This window comes from Protopterus annectens, chromosome 3.part0 (genome assembly GCF_019279795.1).
Source record: "Protopterus annectens isolate FY-2018-M chromosome 3.part0, PAN1.0, whole genome shotgun sequence".
Taxonomy (NCBI): Eukaryota; Metazoa; Chordata; order Ceratodontiformes; family Protopteridae; genus Protopterus; species Protopterus annectens.
Window position 1 is genome coordinate 655,301,188 of NC_056731.1, and position 11,130 is coordinate 655,312,317.

The window sequence follows — 11,130 nt, forward strand, 5'->3', positions numbered from 1 at the left end:
GTGAGCCTATCAGGTGCCAGGCTCCACCACATACCACATGCACTTTGGTCACTCCACAACAAGTACAAATATGACTCAGTCATTCTCCATGTGGGTGTGAATGACCTGAGACGTACCTCCCTGGACTACATGAAAAGAGATGTGATGGAACTCTTGGATTATGTGGCCCAGGCAGGTATGACCCTAGCCCTGAGCAGTATTCTACCGTCACCCAGAATGATACCACAGTACAAGCAGGAAATGGTTGATTTCAACAACTGGATAAGTTTCTGGTGTCATTCTAAGGGGATCCAGTGTCTGTCTGCCTGCGACGACACGACAGACCTCGATGATTTGACAGAGATGGCCTGCATCTGTCACCCCTGGGATTCCGGCTTCTGGCTAAGGCTCTTGCCACCCCCATAGTGCTTTTTTTAGGCAGTGTTCCAAAGATCAAACTTCCACCATAACAGCTACAAACAAATGCAATCTGAGGGTCATGCTGCTCGATGTTAAAAGTCTAAATCACAAGATGCACTCGCTCGAAGCTCTCCTCAAAATGGAGAATGTCGACATTTGTGCTGTAATGGAGACCTGGTTTAAAGAGGCAGAAAGCACGCCTGCGCTCCCAGGCTACAACTCACTCCATACCTTTCGGCCCCAGAATATGGCCAGAAGCTCAAAAGGTGGTGGTGTCTCCAAATTCATAAAGGACATGCACACCTCTAGACTGGTAGCCCAGCATAGTGCATCTGAGATACTCCAAATGCAACTACCACTGGGTAAGATGGCGATACAAGTCATAGCCTGCTACAGAACCCCAACCATGACCCTAGACACTCACTCTACGTTTCTAAGCACCCTGAAATCTATCAAGGTCCAGCCCAATACTCTCATACTGGGTGACTTCAACTACCCTTCCCTCAACTGGGAAAACTATTCAAGTACCAATGTACTGGCCCAACACTTCCTGGAATTCATCAGTTCCAATGCCCTGGACCAGCTCATTCTGACCCCCACTAGAGGAAGCAACCTCCTCGACCTGGTTATCACCAACATGGGAGGCCGTTTCTCCACACCTATAGTCAATTCCTCCCTGGTTAAATCACACCCCCCCCCCCCCCGCATAGATGACCACCCCGAAAAACTTCTCCAAAGCTGACTTTGGGTTACTAAAAACAGAGGTGGCTAACTTCTCTGTACCCATGCCAATGGAAAATAGCTGCATGACTGCCGAATCATACACCAATGCACTGTACGAGCACGTACACAAATACATGAAACTTGCCATACCAAATAGAACCAAAATGCTCTCCTCCAAAAAAAGGAAGCCAATCTGGTAGTCCCCAGCCATCAATAAACTCTACAACAGAAGGAAGAAACTGTTGCAGAAAAAAGTGAAGTCACAAGACTGGAAAAACTCCCTTATCAGACTCAACAAAAATATGAGATCCCTTATCAAATCCTCTAAAGCCAGCTATAAAGGCAGAATTACGGCTTACAACAAAAACAACCACAAAGCCTTCTATAGCTATATCAAGAACCTCCAAGGCACTACCCAGATTTGCTCTGAGTTACTGCACAATAGTACGTCCTATACTGAGCCAACAGATAAAACCAACATACTGGCTGACAGATTCAGTGCTAACTTTACCCCCCAAGGCCCTATCACAATACCAGAAGAAAGCCTGCTCCCCAACATTTCTGCAGCACAGGTAAAAGCTGCATTGTCCAAAACCAGGAATACAGCATCCATGGGACCAGATAATATCCCTGGCTGCATTCTACATGAGCTACAAAACTAACTGGCACCACGCCTGTGTGCCTGTTCAATCACAGCCTCACCTCAGGCTTTGTCCCTAATGAATGGCCAACTGCTAAAGTCATCCCTCTCCATAAAGCAGGAGCAACTACAGACCCTGGGGACTATCACCCCATTAGACTGACGAGTCTGGTATGTAAAGCTACAGAGTGCATCATCATGAACCTGCTTAACAAAGATATAGGCAATCTCCAGACTCTTGACCCCACGCAGTTCGGCTTTGTCAAGGGAAGATCCTGCCTGCTGAACCTGGTTGACTTCTTCAAGGCAGTCACCAAGGCTGTGGATGAGGGTAAGGCAGTGCATACAGCCTACCTCAACCTAGCCAACACATTTGATACCATTCCCCATTTGGGTATCAATGATAAACTCACCAAACTAGACATCATTCCTTATATCACCTGGTAGGGTGCAAATTGGCTCACAAACAAGACCCACAGAGTGAAAGTTGCGGACTCCAAGTCAGACTGTCGTCCAATCATGAGTGGAGCCCCACAGGACTCGGTCCTGGGCCCTCTCCTGTTTGGCATCTACTTCTCAGAAGTCCAGGCCAACACAGAGGGACTCGGGCTGACCAGGTTCGCTGATGACTGCAAGCTAAGAGACACTGTTAACTCCCCAAGTGATGCAGACATTCTACAAAAGAGCCTCACTGAGACCAATGACTGGTGTCAAAACCATGACCTTAAGCTTAATGCCACAAAATGCTTTATCATTCCCTTTAGAAAAAAAATAGCTCCCACTAATTACCACGTCGATAGGAGCCCACTGAACACTGAAGAGGCCATAAGAGATCTGGGCAACCAGGTCGACAGCAACTTCATCTTTGACCACCACATTGCCACTGTGGTCAGAAAGTCCTTATACGTGGTACATCTCAAAACCAAAGGTTTTGCATCCAGAAAGAAAGAGGTCATCATCCGTCTCTACTAATCCCACAATAGACCAATCATCGAATATAATGCCCCGTTTGGCATGTACCTGACCAGACACCTACAACAGCTGGAGAGGCCACAAAAGTGCCTCACAAAAAGGATCCTAGGCCTTAAACACATGTCCTACATGGACAGACTCAAGAAACTTCAGCTGTTCTCAGTCTCTTATTGTCTACTTTGAGGTGAGCTCTGCTTGACTTACAAAGCCATGTCTGATGCAGCCCTACTTGAAATGCTACACCTAAAGAAATCCCAACCCTCCCCCTGCGCCACATGCTCCAGAGATCACACCCTCATTACCACTATCAACAGAACATGCTGGAGGGGCAGGTTCATCACCCAGAGACTACCCATACTTTGGAATAAGCTGCCCATTCATGTCAAGCAGAGCACTTCACTGGCCCTCTTCAACAGAAATCTCGACGAGTGGATGGGTAACAGAAAGTTCACCCCAGGAATCACTCCAGTTGCCCTACTAGATAGAGGCACTTTGAACTAACATCGGGTGGCACGTCGCTAGGGCAATTTTCTGGGCTAGGCTTGTAAAGGCTCCAGGGCCTTAGCCTAGTACACACCTATGAACCTATTTGTACAGAGATGTAGATATAGATACTCATAGAAATACAGAGACAAGCAAAAATTGAGTTAAACCAACTGCCCAATTTGTCATGATTATTTGAAATCTCTCTCTTTTCTACCATAACAATGCTAACAATACTATCAATAAACCCTGCACAGATTTTAGCACCTCATGCCATGGCAGTTTTCAGATATCTTGCTCAGAAGTTTTTTAACTCCTTCTCATAGCATGTGCACATACTGTAAAAAAGGTCACTGTAATGAATTACTGAATTTTGTATCACTGTTTTACTACTGTGTTTTCAGCAAGCAGATAAAACAATCACATTCTGTGTGGCAAAGATGTTAAATGTGCATTTCAGTTGCTTGCAAATGAGACATCACAAAGTTGCTGTAGTCCACCTCCCATGTTTCAGCCACTCCCACAGGATTACTTACTTGAATCATTACTATAAGGCTTTTGTGCTCAAGAAGTCATGCAGTATGAGTGTAAAGTCTTTTGGGACAGGATAGCTTCTTATGAACAAATGTGTATCAAACCTTTCATATTATACTGTAGTCCACTACTATAAACATGGAAATGTCACTATATATTCATAGGTGAATACTAAATTAGTAGCCTTGAAGGGTTATTTCAAGCCTAGCCAATGACCTGATGTCAGAATCAAACTTTGCACCTTGTGTTTACGAGCTGAAGGCCTTAACCATTTTGTTACCCCCTTTCCAAAACGATTATAATGCAGAGTTATCTGAAGATTAAGAATTTACAATTCCAAGCAACTCCCTGCAGTTGTTTTACATCTGCAGTTCATGGGTAGTATAAGGAATGGTCAAATTTATTTCTAGAAGTAGGAAATTTCACTGAAAATAATTACTAATGTGACAGCCAGATTTTGGTATCACCATTGAAAACAATAAAATAAACCATTAAGGGTCAATCAGACTGTAAATGTCTAAGCTGCTGTTATATGCTGTTACAGTTAAATATCAGTTCTACTCCAACCCCAAATGATAACCAGACAAAAGTATATTATACAAAATATCACAGATTTAGGCAGTACCTCAAAAGACCACACACAAATGTACTATCACTATAATACAGCTATGTTAGACAACACTAGGTTCTGAGCATTCCCAAGTACAGAGTCTACTAGCCCACAATAGTTTATCAGTCTGTCAGCGCGGCAAAGTACTGTACCGAAATACAGAATAAACTTTGCAACAAGCTTATGCTGCACTTACATAAAAAGGTGCAAAGACAACACAATACTTTGTGTTTTGCAAAAGGTTTATTTTTGAGTTTTCATACAGAGTTGCTAAGAAGCACAGCTGTTCTGTCTTACAGTAGATAGTATAGCATTGCCCAATAACTGGTTCCCTGATTTAATGGATTATTGCTGAAAAGAAGTGTCACAAAAAACGAGTTCTGAAATGCTGCATGCAAATCTGAATGTGATACAGGCACTGTATAACCAAATTTTAGAATCCTGAATATACAATGATGGAACTTATGGATAGCACAGTCTGCATCACATTACTATTTACTGCTGGTAGTAAAAGCTTTAAGCTATCAATCTTTACATCATACAAAGCACCCAGGTTATTGTACTGCAACCACCTGATAACTGAGTTAGGCCACAGTCCCTGCAGTCTTATTTTGATTCACACAATGTCTAAATGTGTCTGCCTGTTCTTAAAGCAATGGAATTGAGGGAAGCAAGTTAAGGTGCATCTTAGAGGGGATAAGTCTGCTTTCATCAGAAAAAATGGAGATGAAGAAAAGTTAAATATCCTATAAACAAAATGAATCCACTGAGCCCTTAAAGTGACAGAATGATAGGCAAGAACATTTGCTTCATGTTCATCACCAAATTTTACTAAATAAAGCTAGATACAATGAATGTAAACAAATCACTATGTGCTTTTTAAATCCACACTGCAACAACTACTGAAATAGCATTGGTGCGCATATCTGATATTATTAGCAGAGAGAACTCATGTGTCACAGACAGTTCTGTATTACAACCCAGTAGGTGACATTAGCATTCATGTTCACAGTCACCATTTTAGCTGGGGAAAGGCAGAAAGTATGTGGATGCTGTTCATAGGGTTTATTTCTATGAACCAATCACCCTAAATGGTACCTTAATACAGCCCACCCCTTTCTCCCGCATGTTTTATCACTTAACTGAACACCTCTTTAAGTGCATGCGTCATTCTTTATCCACATACTGGATTCATATGCCTCCAGAAAGCAACTTGCAGATGAGTATTTTAGCTGTAAAGAGAGCACCACAATGAACAAAGCAGGCTTGTCAGCTTTCTAAGTCTAACTGACAGAAAAAGTTGCATATAGACCAGAAAAATGCCTCATACATGCAAGACTACTTGGTTTTAACAGTTGCCCAAAAAGTAAACACAAAAAATCCACAAGGGTTAACGTCAGCAAATCACACTGCACCAAACCGCCCAGCTCTGTCAATAGAGTGGAACACGGTGAACAGACATAATAAAGGTGGTAGGGTTATCTGGTGAGGCTACACTGCCTAAATGACATGACTGTCAAATGCCTAATCAATGAATGCAACAACTAGTACAACCCATGACAATATGTTTAGTGTTTTCACTTTGTTTCTTAGTGCTGCCGAGCACAAACCAAACCATCTTCCGTGCATCAAATACAGACCACTACTCACATGTAGTATCTGCAAATGCATTATCTTTGGGATAGCTAAAAATAAGATGCTATGAAAGAATAATCTGTAGCACGGCCTCCACTATTTTAATAACTTCAAAGCTCAGTTACACACTCATTTACTCACCCTGAGAAGTCTGAGTCCCTGAGCTATTCGTATTCACTTTGTGTCACCCACTGTTTTTGTCGAAATTACCATTTGTTATTTTTTTCTACAACTAATCTGGAGGTGCGACTACTGGATTCTCTACTCTACAAGTTACATTACTTCTTTGGTTTACAGTTGTATGGAATGAATTGCCGGGGACTGACAGGGGGCTGGCTAAGTGGGTTGTATACACACTGACGTTTCACGTCTCCAGGAACGAGAACATCGCATGCGGAACTAAACTACAGTTACCAGTTGGTGGCTTCCTTTTTAGCATATCTCTGCCGGATGACTCCTCCTTTAAGGAGAGACTCGGTACCCACAACCGCAGACGACGCCCAAACCGATTGGAATGTTGAAAATCATAAAGGGAAAGACGCACGTGGCAACGCCTGTTTATGTGGTTCTGCTGTACTTTGACCGGAGCAACGATTAATATAGTTACAAGTAATCCCTTTGCCATGTTCTTATAACTTAACTATCAGTCTTAGAATTTCGCAGAATGCCCAGATTTTTTTCTACTGTTCCTCACTAAACCTTTTTTTTTGTTTTTGTCAGATCGAGATTTGAGTCACTAAGTAAGAAAGTGTTCAAGTTTTAGCCCTCATGGCCGTGACCATCTTTTTCCCCCATTTGTATGGGGAGTCAGGACAATAGTTACCAAATCAGCCAAAATGTTCACACGTCCTTCAGAAAATGCATAATCGTGTAAAACCTGATTTTTTTTCTAGCAACTTTTATTGTAAGAGCAGTATTTAAAATCTGTTCGTGTTTTGTGCCCTATTATATTTGGCTTTGTCCAGAATTATTCTTTTACTGTAAATTTGAAAGGTAAGGTTACTTAACCAAACAAGTATATAGGCTAAGAAAAACTCAACAGATTTCTAGCCATTTCGGTTTCATACTTAATCCTAGCAGTCGTGTCAGTACCAAATGGACACACGCGTTTAGTTTGTGCTCATAATTTTGGTCTGTCCCAAACATTTTTTAGAACATGTTTTAAGCACTGTAAATAATAACTGTCATTGTAGTTGCACACTTCTTTTACTTCAGAAAATACATCTGAATTCCCATCTTATTCTGCCAAATTTCCAAATCAATGAACGATGTAAAGTGTCCCTTTTGTATGTGCATGTGGGTGGGGGGGGGGGGGGGGGTCTTTGCCCTTGATTGTTTTTGGCTTTGTGTTCGTCAAAGGAGATACTTTCATGAGAGATCCATACAGGGTTACAGCTTCCCCCTAGCCTGAGGGGACTGCAGCACAGTAGTCCAAGACCACAAAAGTTTGCTTTTTTCCGACTTACTATTTTCCAAGCCAGTGGGAATACTGCACTTTACAAGAATTGAAATATGCTGGTATTAGAACAGTATGTCACCAGCATCTCTGCGTAGAAATGGGCGTGGTGAATGTGATTGGCTGGTGAAGGCATTGTGACGTACTATGGTAATCGTGTCCGATTGACAAGGCATGCAAATTTCAATGTGCAAATATTCACAGTGTAAGTACTGAAGAAAACTATCATTATCGGGGAGTTATTCTGTTTATTAAACAGAATCACATCATTAAACAGTGTTACTTCATAGCCGGGCACAAACGTAGTATTTACATATTGTTAAGAAGTTATCGTTTTTCTGCTGCAGTCTTCAGGAACCAGAGCAACATGTTTTCAACTAAAGCTTGACATAATGTTAAGCGTAAAAAAAAAAATCAAAACCAACAACGGTAGTCTATGCAGCCCCCCCCCCCCCCAAATACTCTAGTATTGTTTTGTTAGCCCGGTTATGTCATAGGGTTGCCACCTTTTCAAATGCCCAAAGTGGGACATTTTTGGTACAAATGTCAGATTTTGCAGGGCAAAACATACCCACTGCCAGTATAAATGACAGAACTTCACTTTTTTGCCTAAATAAAAGCTTATTCTTGTAGCATTTTAGTTACATATTCTTATAACATTTAGGTGCTTCAGATGCAGAATAACTGTTTTATGCAACTATTACAGAAAATACAGGAAATAATTTTGTCCTAAAATCTCATGACATTTGCCATTTTTTCAATTTTTTGCAGGACACAACTGCCCAAAGAGGGACTGTCCCTTGCAAAGTGGGACAGGTGGTAACCCTATTATGTCATGCTTTGATTTTACTTTTTTTGTTTGGTAATTAATCGCTTTTGCACGCACCCCCTCCCCAATGTTTCTTTATGTAAATCGTCCAGGTTTCTTTACAAACGTTTCATGCATGAGGTATGTACAACTTATTTTCAGTCTTTAGCTTTGAACAATTAAGTAATGTCAGTATATTTATATTTGCAATATTTCGCTTGAAACAGGTGTGGATGAAGATTTAAGTATAGTACTTGGAATGTACTGTATTCCGTTGCTGCATTTTAATATAATCAACAGCGACGACTTTTCCACTAGCTTGTTTCTCTGTGTTTGTATGAACATGACATATAAACAGTAAAGGCGCCGTGTTGGTCTTCCGACATATATATATCTATATATTATGCTATACTTTTCAATCAATGTGTTACATATTCATATGGAGGCACGTGGAGGGTGTTGGGCGGGATTTGGGCGGTGCTTGCTATTGCGCATCTGGTGGGGGTAGTGTTCTAATACAAAACTGCTGAAGTTTGTTTGCGTCTTTCGGCTTTTCCCGGTTAGGGTTCGCCACAGAGGAACTCCGGTCTGCTAATGATTGGCAGTTGATTTTTACGTACTGGCTTGCCAGGCCTGACGCACAATCTTCAACGAAAGTACGCCCATTCATGCATGTCTCCACGCAGAAGACGCTCTAGCTGAGAGTCGAACCGGACAGCGTCATACTGTGAGGCGACAATGCTACCGCAGCACCACCACCACCGCTGCTGAGTAATAACTAAAAGTGTATCCTTCTAGAGCAATTGAAACTATAGTTTTCCTTTTCCCTCTCATCAAACCCATCATAGAATTCCTTGACCCCTTTTGACATGTAGATCTCCAAAGACCCCGCACAAGAAGACAGGTCCAATTATTTTTTTTATTAAAAGTCATAGGAGTAAGCATGTTAATCTACTAAGACTTTAAAAGCTTTACCACTTTACTTTCTCTCATACAGGCTACTGCATGGCGACCTCAACTTAGTGTTTTGTGTTATGAAAAGACCTTTTCCTGTTTGACTTCCTTTACCGTCAGACGATTGATAATACTACAAATCTTCTTCTTTTACTTCCGGCTGCTCCCGTTAGGGGTCGCCACAGCGGATCAACTGTTTCCATTTCTTCCTGTCTGCATCTTGCTCTGTCACACTAACCACCTGCATGTCCTCTCTCACCACATCCATAAACCTTATCTTAGGCCATCCTCTTTTCTTGTAACCTGGTAGCTTCATTCTTAGCATCTTTTTCCCAATATACTCTGCACCCCTCCTCAGCACATGCCCAAACCAATGTAATCTTGCCTCTCTGGCTTTGTCTCCAAACCTTCCAACCTGGGCTGACCCTCTAATATACTTATTCCTAATCCTGTCCATCCTTGTCACACCCAGTGCAAATCTTAACATCTTCAACTCTGCCACGTCAAGCTCTGACTCCTGCCTTTTTGTCAATGCCACTGTCACCAAGCCATATAACATAGCTGGTCTCACTACCCTCTTGTAGACCTTCCCTTTCACTCTTACTGGTACTCGTCTGTCACAAATCACTCCTGACACTCTTCCCCACCCACTCCATCCTGCCTGTACTCTCTTCTTCACCTCTCTTCCACACTCACCATTACTCTGAACTGTTGATCCCAAGTATTTAAACTCATCCACATTCGCCACCTCTGCTCCCTGCATCTTCACCATTCTTCTATCCTCCCTCTCATTCACAAACATATATTCTGTCTTAGTCCTGCTGACCTTTATTCCTCTTCTCTCTAGAGCATATCTCCACCTCTCCAGGGTCTCCTCCACCTGTTCCCTACTCTCACTACAGATCACAATGTCCTCTGCAAATATCATAATCCACGGGGACTCCTGTCTGATCTCATCTGTCAACCTGTCCATCACCATTGCAAATAAGAAAGGGCTCAGAGCTGATCCTTGATGTAATCCCACCTCCACCTTAAACGCATCCGTCACTCCCACCACAGGCCTCACAGCTGTCACACTACCATCGTACATTTCCTGTACCACTCTTACATACTTCTCTGACACTCCCGACTTCCTCATACAATACCACAACTCCTCTCTAGGCACCCTATCATATGCTTTCTCTAAGTCCACAAAGACACACTGCACCTCCTTCTGACCTTCTCTGTACTTCTCCATCAACACTGTCAGAGCAAACATTGCATCTGTAGTGCTCTTTAACCATACTGCTGATCACTAATCATCATCTCCCTTCTTAACCTAGCTTCCACTACTCTTTCCCATAACTTCATGCTGTGACTGATCAATTTAATCCCTCTGTAGTTACTACAGCTCTGCACATCACCCTTTTTCTCCATTCCTCAGGCATCCTACTACTCTTACATATCAAACAATGCCATAGTTTAGCTACCTTTGAAACCAGTATTTATGTCTGGATAGCTCCTTGCAAATTCATCCATGTGGTGTGTAGTATAACCGTCTCTGATTTGGGGAGTTAATTTATGTCCTTCTTTATTGGGTTGCACTGGCAAGGCTTCTTAGCAGTCTCTCATACCAACTGGCTGGTAATAACATGAACATGTGAACTGCAGCTTAGCAGTTTGGCACAGAAGGCAAAAAAAAGAAAAATATTTTTAGAAACAATACATTTTATTCTTGATCCCTAATGGGATTACAGAATGTTTTTGAGTCTGTAGATCCTCTTTCTACCTCTTCCCTAATGGCTTTAATGAAGGTGGACTGGGCATGGTTTGCTTGTATTTGTCTAAGAAGACCTTACCTGCAAGTCTCAGCCTAGTAACAGATGTCAATATAGTATCTGCTTACTAGCTAGCATGCCCAATATCTATGTGATGAG

At 42.1% G+C, this 11,130-nt stretch overlaps 1 protein-coding gene across 1 annotated transcript in view; it reads right to left on the minus strand.

Annotated features, from left to right (window-relative positions):
* Positions 1-6,409, minus strand: part of ANO10 (anoctamin 10) — a 1,956,032-nt gene extending 1,949,623 nt beyond the window's left edge. The window contains exon 1 of the mRNA XM_044065053.1: positions 6,138-6,409. The gene's annotated coding sequence lies outside the window, so the exon portion shown is untranslated. The remainder of the gene's footprint in view (positions 1-6,137) is intronic.
* Between the last annotated feature and the right edge of the window lie 4,721 nt (positions 6,410-11,130).